The 13,170-nt window shown below is 46.7% G+C and overlaps 10 non-coding genes across 10 annotated transcripts; all 10 read left to right on the forward strand.

Moving 5' to 3' along the window:
* The first annotated feature begins 229 nt into the window (after nucleotides 1–229).
* Nucleotides 230–420, forward strand: LOC142272398 (U2 spliceosomal RNA). The gene has a single exon (XR_012737275.1). It is a non-coding gene; the product is annotated as a U2 spliceosomal RNA (small nuclear RNA).
* A 1,117-nt stretch (nucleotides 421–1,537) lies between these two features.
* Nucleotides 1,538–1,728, forward strand: LOC142272415 (U2 spliceosomal RNA). The gene has a single exon (XR_012737287.1). It is a non-coding gene; the product is annotated as a U2 spliceosomal RNA (small nuclear RNA).
* Nucleotides 1,729–2,845: 1,117 nt separating this feature from the next.
* On the forward strand, nucleotides 2,846–3,036 carry LOC142272427 (U2 spliceosomal RNA). The gene has a single exon (XR_012737298.1). It is a non-coding gene; the product is annotated as a U2 spliceosomal RNA (small nuclear RNA).
* Nucleotides 3,037–4,153: 1,117 nt separating this feature from the next.
* Nucleotides 4,154–4,344, forward strand: LOC142272440 (U2 spliceosomal RNA). The gene has a single exon (XR_012737309.1). It is a non-coding gene; the product is annotated as a U2 spliceosomal RNA (small nuclear RNA).
* A 1,117-nt stretch (nucleotides 4,345–5,461) lies between these two features.
* LOC142272452 (U2 spliceosomal RNA) lies at nucleotides 5,462–5,652 on the forward strand. Its single transcript, XR_012737320.1, has one exon. It is a non-coding gene; the product is annotated as a U2 spliceosomal RNA (small nuclear RNA).
* Nucleotides 5,653–6,769: 1,117 nt separating this feature from the next.
* Nucleotides 6,770–6,960, forward strand: LOC142272404 (U2 spliceosomal RNA). The gene has a single exon (XR_012737277.1). It is a non-coding gene; the product is annotated as a U2 spliceosomal RNA (small nuclear RNA).
* A 1,117-nt stretch (nucleotides 6,961–8,077) lies between these two features.
* LOC142272405 (U2 spliceosomal RNA) lies at nucleotides 8,078–8,268 on the forward strand. The gene has a single exon (XR_012737278.1). It is a non-coding gene; the product is annotated as a U2 spliceosomal RNA (small nuclear RNA).
* Nucleotides 8,269–9,385: 1,117 nt separating this feature from the next.
* On the forward strand, nucleotides 9,386–9,576 carry LOC142272407 (U2 spliceosomal RNA). Its single transcript, XR_012737279.1, has one exon. It is a non-coding gene; the product is annotated as a U2 spliceosomal RNA (small nuclear RNA).
* Nucleotides 9,577–10,693: 1,117 nt separating this feature from the next.
* LOC142272408 (U2 spliceosomal RNA) lies at nucleotides 10,694–10,884 on the forward strand. The gene has a single exon (XR_012737280.1). It is a non-coding gene; the product is annotated as a U2 spliceosomal RNA (small nuclear RNA).
* Nucleotides 10,885–12,001: 1,117 nt separating this feature from the next.
* On the forward strand, nucleotides 12,002–12,192 carry LOC142272409 (U2 spliceosomal RNA). Its single transcript, XR_012737281.1, has one exon. It is a non-coding gene; the product is annotated as a U2 spliceosomal RNA (small nuclear RNA).
* Nucleotides 12,193–13,170: the final 978 nt, after the last annotated feature.

The following is a 13,170-nucleotide window of genomic DNA, read 5'->3' on the forward strand; positions in this document are numbered from 1 at the left end:
GAGTTGCTTGCGCCCTAAAGGAGGAGTTATTCAGATTCATTGCAGTGGGCGGCGGCTGCAAAACGCACCATTCTTCTTGTTTTTGCTCTGCAAAGCAGCCTTTTCAAGGGTTGGCTTGGGTGACAAAATGTCTTGTGTAGGCGTGGGTTTGTCTCCCTCTCGCTCTCTCTCCCTAAGATGTGTCCGGCATAGGCCAGGGTGCCACTCGAGGCCCAAACCAATTCTGGTTATCGCTTCTCGGCCTTTTGGCTAAGATCAAGTGTAGTATCTGTTCTTATCAGTTTAATATCTGATACGTCCCCTATCTGGGGACCATATATTAAATGGATTTTTAGAACAGGGAGATGGAAAAAGAGCTTGCTCTGTCCACTCCACGCATTGACCTGGTATTGCAGTACCTCCAGGAACGGTGCACCCCTTCTTAACCCAGTTTCCAAAAGCAGAACTCGATTCACCTGATTCATATTAGCCCGATTAGCGAATTGAAATGAATTTTTATCTAACACACTTTTTACTTGCTTTATTCATCCAAATAGCAAACTCATCACCACTCAACTTCACCAACTCTGCTATGTCCCGTGCAGTATCTTGTTGTCAGTCTAATCTAGATCATGTGTAATTGAATGGAATAGATCCCTTTTGGACAAAGTGGAGTCAGATGCTGCAGTGACCACAGGTGTGAGAGGATCTACAATTGGCATCTGGTGTTATCTCTCTGCTTCCACTCCAAATAAAGTTACCTGTTGTTACCTGAACGTCAAATACTAAGAATGGGCGGCCTATGAAAGAATTAGTACTTTCATTAAGTATACTAAACCGGCTAATTGGGAATAGACAAACTGTAAAAAGCCCTCTGAGAAAGCCCCTCTCTAACCTTTGTTAGTAAGCTTTTCTGTAGCCTGCCTGTTGATGTATTTTCGGTTTGAACAGTGCACAACATGAAGAGACGGAACACTGGCGGCTTGTCACAATGCCCCCCGATGACATCACAATAGCGCTGCTGCCTAGAAAACAAGCTGCGCAGAAGAAGTTGTTCTTTGGGTGGGAGGGTGGGCTAGTGGAAGGAGGGGGCAATCTCTTTTTTTCCCGGGTGGTAGGGGGATGACAGGAGAAGGGAAGCGGGTGGTGAGAAAGGTACAGAGGGCAGGGTTTGGGGGCTGGGAAGGAAAGGGAAAAGATTAGGGTTTGGGGATGATGAAAGGGCTTTCTACGGGTAAGGATGGCAAAGGGTGGCAGTGACGGAAAGTCAGGCAACCTGTCCTGTCCGTCTTTTTGTATCGTGAATTGGAAAGACTGCAAGGGGGAGGGGAGTTGCTTGCGCCCTAAAGGAGGAGTTATTCAGATTCATTGCAGTGGGCGGCGGCTGCAAAACGCACCATTCTTCTTGTTTTTGCTCTGCAAAGCAGCCTTTTCAAGGGTTGGCTTGGGTGACAAAATGTCTTGTGTAGGCGTGGGTTTGTCTCCCTCTCGCTCTCTCTCCCTAAGATGTGTCCGGCATAGGCCAGGGTGCCACTCGAGGCCCAAACCAATTCTGGTTATCGCTTCTCGGCCTTTTGGCTAAGATCAAGTGTAGTATCTGTTCTTATCAGTTTAATATCTGATACGTCCCCTATCTGGGGACCATATATTAAATGGATTTTTAGAACAGGGAGATGGAAAAAGAGCTTGCTCTGTCCACTCCACGCATTGACCTGGTATTGCAGTACCTCCAGGAACGGTGCACCCCTTCTTAACCCAGTTTCCAAAAGCAGAACTCGATTCACCTGATTCATATTAGCCCGATTAGCGAATTGAAATGAATTTTTATCTAACACACTTTTTACTTGCTTTATTCATCCAAATAGCAAACTCATCACCACTCAACTTCACCAACTCTGCTATGTCCCGTGCAGTATCTTGTTGTCAGTCTAATCTAGATCATGTGTAATTGAATGGAATAGATCCCTTTTGGACAAAGTGGAGTCAGATGCTGCAGTGACCACAGGTGTGAGAGGATCTACAATTGGCATCTGGTGTTATCTCTCTGCTTCCACTCCAAATAAAGTTACCTGTTGTTACCTGAACGTCAAATACTAAGAATGGGCGGCCTATGAAAGAATTAGTACTTTCATTAAGTATACTAAACCGGCTAATTGGGAATAGACAAACTGTAAAAAGCCCTCTGAGAAAGCCCCTCTCTAACCTTTGTTAGTAAGCTTTTCTGTAGCCTGCCTGTTGATGTATTTTCGGTTTGAACAGTGCACAACATGAAGAGACGGAACACTGGCGGCTTGTCACAATGCCCCCCGATGACATCACAATAGCGCTGCTGCCTAGAAAACAAGCTGCGCAGAAGAAGTTGTTCTTTGGGTGGGAGGGTGGGCTAGTGGAAGGAGGGGGCAATCTCTTTTTTTCCCGGGTGGTAGGGGGATGACAGGAGAAGGGAAGCGGGTGGTGAGAAAGGTACAGAGGGCAGGGTTTGGGGGCTGGGAAGGAAAGGGAAAAGATTAGGGTTTGGGGATGATGAAAGGGCTTTCTACGGGTAAGGATGGCAAAGGGTGGCAGTGACGGAAAGTCAGGCAACCTGTCCTGTCCGTCTTTTTGTATCGTGAATTGGAAAGACTGCAAGGGGGAGGGGAGTTGCTTGCGCCCTAAAGGAGGAGTTATTCAGATTCATTGCAGTGGGCGGCGGCTGCAAAACGCACCATTCTTCTTGTTTTTGCTCTGCAAAGCAGCCTTTTCAAGGGTTGGCTTGGGTGACAAAATGTCTTGTGTAGGCGTGGGTTTGTCTCCCTCTCGCTCTCTCTCCCTAAGATGTGTCCGGCATAGGCCAGGGTGCCACTCGAGGCCCAAACCAATTCTGGTTATCGCTTCTCGGCCTTTTGGCTAAGATCAAGTGTAGTATCTGTTCTTATCAGTTTAATATCTGATACGTCCCCTATCTGGGGACCATATATTAAATGGATTTTTAGAACAGGGAGATGGAAAAAGAGCTTGCTCTGTCCACTCCACGCATTGACCTGGTATTGCAGTACCTCCAGGAACGGTGCACCCCTTCTTAACCCAGTTTCCAAAAGCAGAACTCGATTCACCTGATTCATATTAGCCCGATTAGCGAATTGAAATGAATTTTTATCTAACACACTTTTTACTTGCTTTATTCATCCAAATAGCAAACTCATCACCACTCAACTTCACCAACTCTGCTATGTCCCGTGCAGTATCTTGTTGTCAGTCTAATCTAGATCATGTGTAATTGAATGGAATAGATCCCTTTTGGACAAAGTGGAGTCAGATGCTGCAGTGACCACAGGTGTGAGAGGATCTACAATTGGCATCTGGTGTTATCTCTCTGCTTCCACTCCAAATAAAGTTACCTGTTGTTACCTGAACGTCAAATACTAAGAATGGGCGGCCTATGAAAGAATTAGTACTTTCATTAAGTATACTAAACCGGCTAATTGGGAATAGACAAACTGTAAAAAGCCCTCTGAGAAAGCCCCTCTCTAACCTTTGTTAGTAAGCTTTTCTGTAGCCTGCCTGTTGATGTATTTTCGGTTTGAACAGTGCACAACATGAAGAGACGGAACACTGGCGGCTTGTCACAATGCCCCCCGATGACATCACAATAGCGCTGCTGCCTAGAAAACAAGCTGCGCAGAAGAAGTTGTTCTTTGGGTGGGAGGGTGGGCTAGTGGAAGGAGGGGGCAATCTCTTTTTTTCCCGGGTGGTAGGGGGATGACAGGAGAAGGGAAGCGGGTGGTGAGAAAGGTACAGAGGGCAGGGTTTGGGGGCTGGGAAGGAAAGGGAAAAGATTAGGGTTTGGGGATGATGAAAGGGCTTTCTACGGGTAAGGATGGCAAAGGGTGGCAGTGACGGAAAGTCAGGCAACCTGTCCTGTCCGTCTTTTTGTATCGTGAATTGGAAAGACTGCAAGGGGGAGGGGAGTTGCTTGCGCCCTAAAGGAGGAGTTATTCAGATTCATTGCAGTGGGCGGCGGCTGCAAAACGCACCATTCTTCTTGTTTTTGCTCTGCAAAGCAGCCTTTTCAAGGGTTGGCTTGGGTGACAAAATGTCTTGTGTAGGCGTGGGTTTGTCTCCCTCTCGCTCTCTCTCCCTAAGATGTGTCCGGCATAGGCCAGGGTGCCACTCGAGGCCCAAACCAATTCTGGTTATCGCTTCTCGGCCTTTTGGCTAAGATCAAGTGTAGTATCTGTTCTTATCAGTTTAATATCTGATACGTCCCCTATCTGGGGACCATATATTAAATGGATTTTTAGAACAGGGAGATGGAAAAAGAGCTTGCTCTGTCCACTCCACGCATTGACCTGGTATTGCAGTACCTCCAGGAACGGTGCACCCCTTCTTAACCCAGTTTCCAAAAGCAGAACTCGATTCACCTGATTCATATTAGCCCGATTAGCGAATTGAAATGAATTTTTATCTAACACACTTTTTACTTGCTTTATTCATCCAAATAGCAAACTCATCACCACTCAACTTCACCAACTCTGCTATGTCCCGTGCAGTATCTTGTTGTCAGTCTAATCTAGATCATGTGTAATTGAATGGAATAGATCCCTTTTGGACAAAGTGGAGTCAGATGCTGCAGTGACCACAGGTGTGAGAGGATCTACAATTGGCATCTGGTGTTATCTCTCTGCTTCCACTCCAAATAAAGTTACCTGTTGTTACCTGAACGTCAAATACTAAGAATGGGCGGCCTATGAAAGAATTAGTACTTTCATTAAGTATACTAAACCGGCTAATTGGGAATAGACAAACTGTAAAAAGCCCTCTGAGAAAGCCCCTCTCTAACCTTTGTTAGTAAGCTTTTCTGTAGCCTGCCTGTTGATGTATTTTCGGTTTGAACAGTGCACAACATGAAGAGACGGAACACTGGCGGCTTGTCACAATGCCCCCCGATGACATCACAATAGCGCTGCTGCCTAGAAAACAAGCTGCGCAGAAGAAGTTGTTCTTTGGGTGGGAGGGTGGGCTAGTGGAAGGAGGGGGCAATCTCTTTTTTTCCCGGGTGGTAGGGGGATGACAGGAGAAGGGAAGCGGGTGGTGAGAAAGGTACAGAGGGCAGGGTTTGGGGGCTGGGAAGGAAAGGGAAAAGATTAGGGTTTGGGGATGATGAAAGGGCTTTCTACGGGTAAGGATGGCAAAGGGTGGCAGTGACGGAAAGTCAGGCAACCTGTCCTGTCCGTCTTTTTGTATCGTGAATTGGAAAGACTGCAAGGGGGAGGGGAGTTGCTTGCGCCCTAAAGGAGGAGTTATTCAGATTCATTGCAGTGGGCGGCGGCTGCAAAACGCACCATTCTTCTTGTTTTTGCTCTGCAAAGCAGCCTTTTCAAGGGTTGGCTTGGGTGACAAAATGTCTTGTGTAGGCGTGGGTTTGTCTCCCTCTCGCTCTCTCTCCCTAAGATGTGTCCGGCATAGGCCAGGGTGCCACTCGAGGCCCAAACCAATTCTGGTTATCGCTTCTCGGCCTTTTGGCTAAGATCAAGTGTAGTATCTGTTCTTATCAGTTTAATATCTGATACGTCCCCTATCTGGGGACCATATATTAAATGGATTTTTAGAACAGGGAGATGGAAAAAGAGCTTGCTCTGTCCACTCCACGCATTGACCTGGTATTGCAGTACCTCCAGGAACGGTGCACCCCTTCTTAACCCAGTTTCCAAAAGCAGAACTCGATTCACCTGATTCATATTAGCCCGATTAGCGAATTGAAATGAATTTTTATCTAACACACTTTTTACTTGCTTTATTCATCCAAATAGCAAACTCATCACCACTCAACTTCACCAACTCTGCTATGTCCCGTGCAGTATCTTGTTGTCAGTCTAATCTAGATCATGTGTAATTGAATGGAATAGATCCCTTTTGGACAAAGTGGAGTCAGATGCTGCAGTGACCACAGGTGTGAGAGGATCTACAATTGGCATCTGGTGTTATCTCTCTGCTTCCACTCCAAATAAAGTTACCTGTTGTTACCTGAACGTCAAATACTAAGAATGGGCGGCCTATGAAAGAATTAGTACTTTCATTAAGTATACTAAACCGGCTAATTGGGAATAGACAAACTGTAAAAAGCCCTCTGAGAAAGCCCCTCTCTAACCTTTGTTAGTAAGCTTTTCTGTAGCCTGCCTGTTGATGTATTTTCGGTTTGAACAGTGCACAACATGAAGAGACGGAACACTGGCGGCTTGTCACAATGCCCCCCGATGACATCACAATAGCGCTGCTGCCTAGAAAACAAGCTGCGCAGAAGAAGTTGTTCTTTGGGTGGGAGGGTGGGCTAGTGGAAGGAGGGGGCAATCTCTTTTTTTCCCGGGTGGTAGGGGGATGACAGGAGAAGGGAAGCGGGTGGTGAGAAAGGTACAGAGGGCAGGGTTTGGGGGCTGGGAAGGAAAGGGAAAAGATTAGGGTTTGGGGATGATGAAAGGGCTTTCTACGGGTAAGGATGGCAAAGGGTGGCAGTGACGGAAAGTCAGGCAACCTGTCCTGTCCGTCTTTTTGTATCGTGAATTGGAAAGACTGCAAGGGGGAGGGGAGTTGCTTGCGCCCTAAAGGAGGAGTTATTCAGATTCATTGCAGTGGGCGGCGGCTGCAAAACGCACCATTCTTCTTGTTTTTGCTCTGCAAAGCAGCCTTTTCAAGGGTTGGCTTGGGTGACAAAATGTCTTGTGTAGGCGTGGGTTTGTCTCCCTCTCGCTCTCTCTCCCTAAGATGTGTCCGGCATAGGCCAGGGTGCCACTCGAGGCCCAAACCAATTCTGGTTATCGCTTCTCGGCCTTTTGGCTAAGATCAAGTGTAGTATCTGTTCTTATCAGTTTAATATCTGATACGTCCCCTATCTGGGGACCATATATTAAATGGATTTTTAGAACAGGGAGATGGAAAAAGAGCTTGCTCTGTCCACTCCACGCATTGACCTGGTATTGCAGTACCTCCAGGAACGGTGCACCCCTTCTTAACCCAGTTTCCAAAAGCAGAACTCGATTCACCTGATTCATATTAGCCCGATTAGCGAATTGAAATGAATTTTTATCTAACACACTTTTTACTTGCTTTATTCATCCAAATAGCAAACTCATCACCACTCAACTTCACCAACTCTGCTATGTCCCGTGCAGTATCTTGTTGTCAGTCTAATCTAGATCATGTGTAATTGAATGGAATAGATCCCTTTTGGACAAAGTGGAGTCAGATGCTGCAGTGACCACAGGTGTGAGAGGATCTACAATTGGCATCTGGTGTTATCTCTCTGCTTCCACTCCAAATAAAGTTACCTGTTGTTACCTGAACGTCAAATACTAAGAATGGGCGGCCTATGAAAGAATTAGTACTTTCATTAAGTATACTAAACCGGCTAATTGGGAATAGACAAACTGTAAAAAGCCCTCTGAGAAAGCCCCTCTCTAACCTTTGTTAGTAAGCTTTTCTGTAGCCTGCCTGTTGATGTATTTTCGGTTTGAACAGTGCACAACATGAAGAGACGGAACACTGGCGGCTTGTCACAATGCCCCCCGATGACATCACAATAGCGCTGCTGCCTAGAAAACAAGCTGCGCAGAAGAAGTTGTTCTTTGGGTGGGAGGGTGGGCTAGTGGAAGGAGGGGGCAATCTCTTTTTTTCCCGGGTGGTAGGGGGATGACAGGAGAAGGGAAGCGGGTGGTGAGAAAGGTACAGAGGGCAGGGTTTGGGGGCTGGGAAGGAAAGGGAAAAGATTAGGGTTTGGGGATGATGAAAGGGCTTTCTACGGGTAAGGATGGCAAAGGGTGGCAGTGACGGAAAGTCAGGCAACCTGTCCTGTCCGTCTTTTTGTATCGTGAATTGGAAAGACTGCAAGGGGGAGGGGAGTTGCTTGCGCCCTAAAGGAGGAGTTATTCAGATTCATTGCAGTGGGCGGCGGCTGCAAAACGCACCATTCTTCTTGTTTTTGCTCTGCAAAGCAGCCTTTTCAAGGGTTGGCTTGGGTGACAAAATGTCTTGTGTAGGCGTGGGTTTGTCTCCCTCTCGCTCTCTCTCCCTAAGATGTGTCCGGCATAGGCCAGGGTGCCACTCGAGGCCCAAACCAATTCTGGTTATCGCTTCTCGGCCTTTTGGCTAAGATCAAGTGTAGTATCTGTTCTTATCAGTTTAATATCTGATACGTCCCCTATCTGGGGACCATATATTAAATGGATTTTTAGAACAGGGAGATGGAAAAAGAGCTTGCTCTGTCCACTCCACGCATTGACCTGGTATTGCAGTACCTCCAGGAACGGTGCACCCCTTCTTAACCCAGTTTCCAAAAGCAGAACTCGATTCACCTGATTCATATTAGCCCGATTAGCGAATTGAAATGAATTTTTATCTAACACACTTTTTACTTGCTTTATTCATCCAAATAGCAAACTCATCACCACTCAACTTCACCAACTCTGCTATGTCCCGTGCAGTATCTTGTTGTCAGTCTAATCTAGATCATGTGTAATTGAATGGAATAGATCCCTTTTGGACAAAGTGGAGTCAGATGCTGCAGTGACCACAGGTGTGAGAGGATCTACAATTGGCATCTGGTGTTATCTCTCTGCTTCCACTCCAAATAAAGTTACCTGTTGTTACCTGAACGTCAAATACTAAGAATGGGCGGCCTATGAAAGAATTAGTACTTTCATTAAGTATACTAAACCGGCTAATTGGGAATAGACAAACTGTAAAAAGCCCTCTGAGAAAGCCCCTCTCTAACCTTTGTTAGTAAGCTTTTCTGTAGCCTGCCTGTTGATGTATTTTCGGTTTGAACAGTGCACAACATGAAGAGACGGAACACTGGCGGCTTGTCACAATGCCCCCCGATGACATCACAATAGCGCTGCTGCCTAGAAAACAAGCTGCGCAGAAGAAGTTGTTCTTTGGGTGGGAGGGTGGGCTAGTGGAAGGAGGGGGCAATCTCTTTTTTTCCCGGGTGGTAGGGGGATGACAGGAGAAGGGAAGCGGGTGGTGAGAAAGGTACAGAGGGCAGGGTTTGGGGGCTGGGAAGGAAAGGGAAAAGATTAGGGTTTGGGGATGATGAAAGGGCTTTCTACGGGTAAGGATGGCAAAGGGTGGCAGTGACGGAAAGTCAGGCAACCTGTCCTGTCCGTCTTTTTGTATCGTGAATTGGAAAGACTGCAAGGGGGAGGGGAGTTGCTTGCGCCCTAAAGGAGGAGTTATTCAGATTCATTGCAGTGGGCGGCGGCTGCAAAACGCACCATTCTTCTTGTTTTTGCTCTGCAAAGCAGCCTTTTCAAGGGTTGGCTTGGGTGACAAAATGTCTTGTGTAGGCGTGGGTTTGTCTCCCTCTCGCTCTCTCTCCCTAAGATGTGTCCGGCATAGGCCAGGGTGCCACTCGAGGCCCAAACCAATTCTGGTTATCGCTTCTCGGCCTTTTGGCTAAGATCAAGTGTAGTATCTGTTCTTATCAGTTTAATATCTGATACGTCCCCTATCTGGGGACCATATATTAAATGGATTTTTAGAACAGGGAGATGGAAAAAGAGCTTGCTCTGTCCACTCCACGCATTGACCTGGTATTGCAGTACCTCCAGGAACGGTGCACCCCTTCTTAACCCAGTTTCCAAAAGCAGAACTCGATTCACCTGATTCATATTAGCCCGATTAGCGAATTGAAATGAATTTTTATCTAACACACTTTTTACTTGCTTTATTCATCCAAATAGCAAACTCATCACCACTCAACTTCACCAACTCTGCTATGTCCCGTGCAGTATCTTGTTGTCAGTCTAATCTAGATCATGTGTAATTGAATGGAATAGATCCCTTTTGGACAAAGTGGAGTCAGATGCTGCAGTGACCACAGGTGTGAGAGGATCTACAATTGGCATCTGGTGTTATCTCTCTGCTTCCACTCCAAATAAAGTTACCTGTTGTTACCTGAACGTCAAATACTAAGAATGGGCGGCCTATGAAAGAATTAGTACTTTCATTAAGTATACTAAACCGGCTAATTGGGAATAGACAAACTGTAAAAAGCCCTCTGAGAAAGCCCCTCTCTAACCTTTGTTAGTAAGCTTTTCTGTAGCCTGCCTGTTGATGTATTTTCGGTTTGAACAGTGCACAACATGAAGAGACGGAACACTGGCGGCTTGTCACAATGCCCCCCGATGACATCACAATAGCGCTGCTGCCTAGAAAACAAGCTGCGCAGAAGAAGTTGTTCTTTGGGTGGGAGGGTGGGCTAGTGGAAGGAGGGGGCAATCTCTTTTTTTCCCGGGTGGTAGGGGGATGACAGGAGAAGGGAAGCGGGTGGTGAGAAAGGTACAGAGGGCAGGGTTTGGGGGCTGGGAAGGAAAGGGAAAAGATTAGGGTTTGGGGATGATGAAAGGGCTTTCTACGGGTAAGGATGGCAAAGGGTGGCAGTGACGGAAAGTCAGGCAACCTGTCCTGTCCGTCTTTTTGTATCGTGAATTGGAAAGACTGCAAGGGGGAGGGGAGTTGCTTGCGCCCTAAAGGAGGAGTTATTCAGATTCATTGCAGTGGGCGGCGGCTGCAAAACGCACCATTCTTCTTGTTTTTGCTCTGCAAAGCAGCCTTTTCAAGGGTTGGCTTGGGTGACAAAATGTCTTGTGTAGGCGTGGGTTTGTCTCCCTCTCGCTCTCTCTCCCTAAGATGTGTCCGGCATAGGCCAGGGTGCCACTCGAGGCCCAAACCAATTCTGTTTATCGCTTCTCGGCCTTTTGGCTAAGATCAAGTGTAGTATCTGTTCTTATCAGTTTAATATCTGATACGTCCCCTATCTGGGGACCATATATTAAATGGATTTTTAGAACAGGGAGATGGAAAAAGAGCTTGCTCTGTCCACTCCACGCATTGACCTGGTATTGCAGTACCTCCAGGAACGGTGCACCCCTTCTTAACCCAGTTTCCAAAAGCAGAACTCGATTCACCTGATTCATATTAGCCCGATTAGCGAATTGAAATGAATTTTTATCTAACACACTTTTTACTTGCTTTATTCATCCAAATAGCAAACTCATCACCACTCAACTTCACCAACTCTGCTATGTCCCGTGCAGTATCTTGTTGTCAGTCTAATCTAGATCATGTGTAATTGAATGGAATAGATCCCTTTTGGACAAAGTGGAGTCAGATGCTGCAGTGACCACAGGTGTGAGAGGATCTACAATTGGCATCTGGTGTTATCTCTCTGCTTCCACTCCAAATAAAGTTACCTGTTGTTACCTGAACGTCAAATACTAAGAATGGGCGGCCTATGAAAGAATTAGTACTTTCATTAAGTATACTAAACCGGCTAATTGGGAATAGACAAACTGTAAAAAGCCCTCTGAGAAAGCCCCTCTCTAACCTTTGTTAGTAAGCTTTTCTGTAGCCTGCCTGTTGATGTATTTTCGGTTTGAACAGTGCACAACATGAAGAGACGGAACACTGGCGGCTTGTCACAATGCCCCCCGATGACATCACAATAGCGCTGCTGCCTAGAAAACAAGCTGCGCAGAAGAAGTTGTTCTTTGGGTGGGAGGGTGGGCTAGTGGAAGGAGGGGGCAATCTCTTTTTTTCCCGGGTGGTAGGGGGATGACAGGAGAAGGGAAGCGGGTGGTGAGAAAGGTACAGAGGGCAGGGTTTGGGGGCTGGGAAGGAAAGGGAAAAGATTAGGGTTTGGGGATGATGAAAGGGCTTTCTACGGGTAAGGATGGCAAAGGGTGGCAGTGACGGAAAGTCAGGCAACCTGTCCTGTCCGTCTTTTTGTATCGTGAATTGGAAAGACTGCAAGGGGGAGGGGAGTTGCTTGCGCCCTAAAGGAGGAGTTATTCAGATTCATTGCAGTGGGCGGCGGCTGCAAAACGCACCATTCTTCTTGTTTTTGCTCTGCAAAGCAGCCTTTTCAAGGGTTGGCTTGGGTGACAAAATGTCTTGTGTAGGCGTGGGTTTGTCTCCCTCTCGCTCTCTCTCCCTAAGATGTGTCCGGCATAGGCCAGGGTGCCACTCGAGGCCCAAACCAATTCTGGTTATCGCTTCTCGGCCTTTTGGCTAAGATCAAGTGTAGTATCTGTTCTTATCAGTTTAATATCTGATACGTCCCCTATCTGGGGACCATATATTAAATGGATTTTTAGAACAGGGAGATGGAAAAAGAGCTTGCTCTGTCCACTCCACGCATTGACCTGGTATTGCAGTACCTCCAGGAACGGTGCACCCCTTCTTAACCCAGTTTCCAAAAGCAGAACTCGATTCACCTGATTCATATTAGCCCGATTAGCGAATTGAAATGAATTTTTATCTAACACACTTTTTACTTGCTTTATTCATCCAAATAGCAAACTCATCACCACTCAACTTCACCAACTCTGCTATGTCCCGTGCAGTATCTTGTTGTCAGTCTAATCTAGATCATGTGTAATTGAATGGAATAGATCCCTTTTGGACAAAGTGGAGTCAGATGCTGCAGTGACCACAGGTGTGAGAGGATCTACAATTGGCATCTGGTGTTATCTCTCTGCTTCCACTCCAAATAAAGTTACCTGTTGTTACCTGAACGTCAAATACTAAGAATGGGCGGCCTATGAAAGAATTAGTACTTTCATTAAGTATACTAAACCGGCTAATTGGGAATAGACAAACTGTAAAAAGCCCTCTGAGAAAGCCCCTCTCTAACCTTTGTTAGTAAGCTTTTCTGTAGCCTGCCTGTTGATGTATTTTCGGTTTGAACAGTGCACAACATGAAGAGACGGAACACTGGCGGCTTGTCACAATGCCCCCCGATGACATCACAATAGCGCTGCTGCCTAGAAAACAAGCTGCGCAGAAGAAGTTGTTCTTTGGGTGGGAGGGTGGGCTAGTGGAAGGAGGGGGCAATCTCTTTTTTTCCCGGGTGGTAGGGGGATGACAGGAGAAGGGAAGCGGGTGGTGAGAAAGGTACAGAGGGCAGGGTTTGGGGGCTGGGAAGGAAAGGGAAAAGATTAGGGTTTGGGGATGATGAAAGGGCTTTCTACGGGTAAGGATGGCAAAGGGTGGCAGTGACGGAAAGTCAGGCAACCTGTCCTGTCCGTCTTTTTGTATCGTGAATTGGAAAGACTGCAAGGGGGAGGGGAGTTGCTTGCGCCCTAAAGGAGGAGTTATTCAGATTCATTGCAGTGGGCGGCGGCTGCAAAACGCACCATTCTTCTTGTTTTTGCTCTG

Source organism: Anomaloglossus baeobatrachus, unplaced genomic scaffold, assembly GCF_048569485.1.
Source record: "Anomaloglossus baeobatrachus isolate aAnoBae1 unplaced genomic scaffold, aAnoBae1.hap1 Scaffold_3492, whole genome shotgun sequence".
Classification (NCBI taxonomy): domain Eukaryota; kingdom Metazoa; phylum Chordata; class Amphibia; order Anura; family Aromobatidae; genus Anomaloglossus; species Anomaloglossus baeobatrachus.